We start from the raw sequence: 5,000 nt of genomic DNA on the forward strand, positions 1-5,000 counted from the left end.
CCATGCCGGCAAAACAGTATCGCCATCTGTGAAAATAGGGCGACACCACATGCAATACCGCCATCTATGCGCATCGGACAACACTACGTCCGCACCACAAAACATACCGCCATCTGTAGGTCTCCCGCAACATGACCTCCTCCAACGACGATACCGCCATCTATGCGACGCCAAGCCGATTAAGACAGCGATGGCGCCACAGTGCCCGCCTTTCGACGCCACCCACAAAGCCTGCAGCCTCTGTCGACCATAGCACCCAATCTCCAGTGGCTCTGCCGCACGAAGCCGTGGACCGGCAATGACTCCACCCGCACCCGTTCGTGCACCACCCCAACCGCCACACGCGCACCTCCAGCGGATGAACGGCGGAAGTTTCCCGCACTCGTAAAGTGCAATCCACCCCTATAACTTGCGTTTCATGAAGAGTTATTTCCAATATGCGACATTCCCGCTGTCCCTATACATGAGCCGCGACCTGTACCACTTACGAGCGAGAGACGCGATCGCGTTGCTCACTGTACGGCGTCCGATACCGAGCCATCAGCATGTCGGTCCCCATGCGCGTTGCACTCGCACTCGCAGTCGCAAAAACGTGGGGCAAATATATTACGCGGAAGAGCTATAACAGACCGAGCCCCACTGCATGGGGGGAGTCTTTGTCACTAATGTACACAGATGGAACATTTTGGACTGGAACCAGATTACCCGTACACACGGCGCTGATTAGTAATCAATGCAGAGCCATCAAACTACAGCAAATATACACAACTGTCCGTATACATGCTGAAAGAGTCTGCCCACAATGGGAACCACACGTCAGCCAGACACTCTGATCACGCACCACTCTCTGCTTCTAACAGGCGCACATACAATATGTAAGCACCAGCATGGAACAACATCCAGTGCATCTTCTCCGCCACATTACACAATCCACACTATCACAACCAGACCAGGAGGTCCATGCGGAAAATACAATATCCCAGCCTTTCGACATCCACCATTGCGCAGACCAGGCACCAACACCCACACATGTCCTATACAACGGTGCACCCAACATCACAATAGTACCTCCTGTCACAGCGCACAAACAATGACATGAGTCAAAGACACAGGTCTCACACAAGCATAGAATTGGAGCGCCGCCTCTAATAAGCCAAAGGTGCATCCTGACGTGACAAATCTGATCATGTCACAAGCATTCACTTACTATAATCACTATCAACGAACCTGCCGCCCCCGCCCCCCCCCCCCTACACCTTTCCTTACAACAACGTGTAACCTAACCTAACCTAACCTAACCTATGTTGTACCTTAACCTAACCTATGTTGTACCTTAACCTAACCTATGTTGTACCTTAACCTAACCTATGTTGTACCTTAACCTAACCTATGTTGTACCTTAACCTAACCTATGTTGTACCTTAACCTAACCTATGTTGTACCTTAACCTAACCTATGTTGTACCTTAACCTAACCTATGTTGTACCTTAACCTAACCTATGTTGTACCTTAACCTAACCTATGTTGTACCTTAACCTAACCCATGTTGTACCTTAACCTAACCCATGTTGTACCTTAACCTAACCCATGTTGTACCTTAACCTAACCCATGTTGTACCTTAACCTAACCCATGTTGTACCTTAACCTAACCCATGTTGTACCTTAACCTAACCCATGTTGTACCTTAACCTAACCCATGTTGTACCTTAACCTAACCCATGTTGTACCTTAACCTAACCCATGTTGTACCTTAACCTAACCCATGTTGTGCCTTAACCTAACCCATGTTGTGCCTTAACCTAACCCATGTTGTGCCTTAACCTAACCCATGTTGTGCCTTAACCTAACCCATGTTGTGCCTTAACCTAACCCATGTTGTGCCTTAACCTAACCCACGTTGTGCCTTAACCTAACCCACGTTGTGCCTTAACCTAACCCATGTTGTGCCTTAACCTAACCCATGTTGTGCCTTAACCTAACCCATGTTGTGCCTTAACCTAACCCATGTTGTGCCTTAACCTAACCCATGTTGTGCCTTAACCTAACCCATGTTGTGCCTTAACCTAACCCACGTTGTGCCTTAACCTAACCCACGTTGTGCCTTAACCTAACCCACGTTGTGCCTTAACCTAACCCACGTTGTGCCTTAACCTAACCCATGTTGTGCCTTAACCTAACCCATGTTGTGCCTTAACCTAACCCATGTTGTGCCTTAACCTAACCCATGTTGTGCCTTAACCTAACCCACGTTGTGCCTTAACCTAACCCACGTTGTGCCTTAACCTAACCCACGTTGTGCCTTAACCTAACCCACGTTGTGCCTTAACCTAACCCACGTTGTGCCTTAACCTAACCCACGTTGTGCCTTAACCTAACCCACGTTGTCCCCTAAAGTAACCCACGTTGTCCCCTAACGTAACCCACGTTGTCCCCTAACGTAACCCATGTTGTCGCCTAAACCTGCTCTGTAATTGTTATACGACTCGTTCAATTAGTGTAGTGTTGCCCACCCGCAACCCTCGCAATATAGTTCGCTACTCGCACTGCCCGCTCCCCTGTGTATCGCTTCATGTTAAACACCTTGCAAGTCTTGCTGACTTTCCACATGCTCCTGCTGTACACTGTAATGTGGATGGCAGCAGGACGTACATGCCGCCCCTCCCCACGTCCCCACCTTGCCCCCCTGCCTTCGCAAGCTGGTTGGTGAGAAGTTTGCATGTTCAATGCCCTTCGCATGCGACGTACTCAGGCTACGTTGTGGTGCGGCCTGTGTCAACCGTCCGCTAATGTCGTACGCGTAAACCACAATCTGTACTGCACATTCGTCCTTATGTACCGAATGATACATCGTGGCACATGTGTGACCGTACAACGACTGCGCCCAAAAACGGCGGACCATACAGTGCAAATATTGTGCACGCAGCTACGTGTCGTCTCCCTATGAGAGCTGGATTGCAGTGTGGTACGCCATAGAGACGTGTGGGAGGAACGGACGCCGTGGATGGCGATCAGCATGAGCTGTCTGTTGATGTATTCGGACCTAGTCGTCTCTCCTCACACACCGTGATGGCATGGTGCACCGCGTTCCATATCTGCGACATGCTACAGAGGCCGGTTGACAGTCGTTCGAGCAATGGACATCGCATACGTACGGGGGCCACCTTCCACGTATTGTCTAGGCGTGCACATTTTGTTGCGTGTATGTGGGCAGACGTAGTGTGGCGTGACACCTGACACAGGCATGCAATAATCGTTGAAGTTGCAAATGGCGATGGACGCCTGCGTTTTCTGGTGAAGTTACGCAAATGAACAAATGGTAACCTGTTGTGGTGCGGTTGTTCTCGCTAGGGGTGAATCGGTGATGGCGACGATAGGTTGAGGTACGAACCGGTTGTTCCAGCGATACCCACCATGCCGACGAAACTGAACGGCATCTGGGTGTGAAGCGATACGCGGCGGTGGCTGGGTGGGACCGTCCCCGGCCGGTGAGGGGGCGCCTCCCGGCGTGCTGGCCGCGCGGTGCGTGGGCGCACGCGCTACAGCCGGCTGGTGGGGGCGGCCAGTGGCAGGCGCGCCGGCCGACGGACGCGGCAGGCGTCGCAGCTGCGCGCCGGCGCACCCTGCGCGCGGCGCCGTGCGGCCAAAGTAGGTCCTCGCGGGCCCGGTGCGAAGCGCGGTGGACATCTTCAGTGTGCTGGTCCGATTGAGGACTGTGTGCGTTGAGGATGCGCCGCCGCCCGGCGCTCGGCGCCGCGACGCCGTCTGCTGCTCGGTCGCCCCAGCGGTTCTCGCTGGTGGTTTGTATCGCAGCTGTGCGGATGTGTTGGCGCGTGCGCTGTGCTGGGAGAGTTCGCTTCGGCACCCAAGTGGGGCTTTTGTCCTTCTGTGGCGCTGGCGTTGGAGCTGCCGGTCACCGTAGGTGGCGCGTGTTGTCTCCCGCCGGCAATGCCACGACAGCACGCTCCCGGGCCTCTGTCGGCAGCGGCAAGCTCAGTTGGGAGCACGGGTGGTCGCACCGAAAGCGTCTACTCGCCTAACTCCGGGCGATTGCGCCTCTCTCGAACCCGACCAAGTACTTGGGACGGCGCTGCGCGCCGCCGGGACCTGAGAGGGTTTCGAGGTGTATTGTGCAGGGGAGCTCAGCCTCCTCCTGTTTGCAGAATGATTGAGCGGACGCTTGCGTGTTCGCGCGGGCCCCCGGGACACACTCCCGGGCGGCCGGCTGCTCAGCTCTAGTTGACGCAGCTCCCTGGTTGATCCTGCCAGTAGTCATATGCTTGTCTCAAAGATTAAGCCATGCATGTCTCAGTACAAGCCGCATTAAGGTGAAACCGCGAATGGCTCATTAAATCAGTTATGGTTCCTTAGATCGTACCCACGTTACTTGGATAACTGTGGTAATTCTAGAGCTAATACATGCAAACAGAGTCCCGACCAGAGATGGAAGGGACGCTTTTATTAGATCAAAACCAATCGGTCGGCTCGTCCGGTCCGTTTGCCTTGGTGACTCTGAATAACTTTGGGCTGATCGCACGGTCCTCGTACCGGCGACGCATCTTTCAAATGTCTGCCTTATCAACTGTCGATGGTAGGTTCTGCGCCTACCATGGTTGTAACGGGTAACGGGGAATCAGGGTTCGATTCCGGAGAGGGAGCCTGAGAAACGGCTACCACATCCAAGGAAGGCAGCAGGCGCGCAAATTACCCACTCCCGGCACGGGGAGGTAGTGACGAAAAATAACGATACGGGACTCATCCGAGGCCCCGTAATCGGAATGAGTACACTTTAAATCCTTTAACGAGTATCTATTGGAGGGCAAGTCTGGTGCCAGCAGCCGCGGTAATTCCAGCTCCAATAGCGTATATTAAAGTTGTTGCGGTTAAAAAGCTCGTAGTTGGATTTGTGTCCCACGCTGTTGGTTCACCGCCCGTCGGTGTTTAACTGGCATGTATCGTGGGACGTCCTGCCGGTGGGGCGAGCCGAAGGCGTGCGACCGCC

The 5,000-nt window shown here is 53.6% G+C and overlaps 1 non-coding gene across 1 annotated transcript in view; it reads left to right on the forward strand.

The window, feature by feature from the left end:
* Positions 1-4,247: 4,247 nt before the first annotated feature.
* Positions 4,248-5,000, forward strand: part of LOC124733576 — a 1,909-nt gene continuing 1,156 nt past the window's right edge. Inside the window, exon 1 of the ribosomal RNA XR_007009007.1 lies at positions 4,248-5,000. This exon is cut by the window's right edge and continues 1,156 nt beyond it. This is a non-coding gene — a ribosomal RNA (small subunit ribosomal RNA).

The sequence above is a fragment of the Schistocerca piceifrons genome, unplaced genomic scaffold (genome assembly GCF_021461385.2).
Source record: "Schistocerca piceifrons isolate TAMUIC-IGC-003096 unplaced genomic scaffold, iqSchPice1.1 HiC_scaffold_1398, whole genome shotgun sequence".
Lineage (NCBI taxonomy): Eukaryota > Metazoa > Arthropoda > Insecta > Orthoptera > Acrididae > Schistocerca > Schistocerca piceifrons.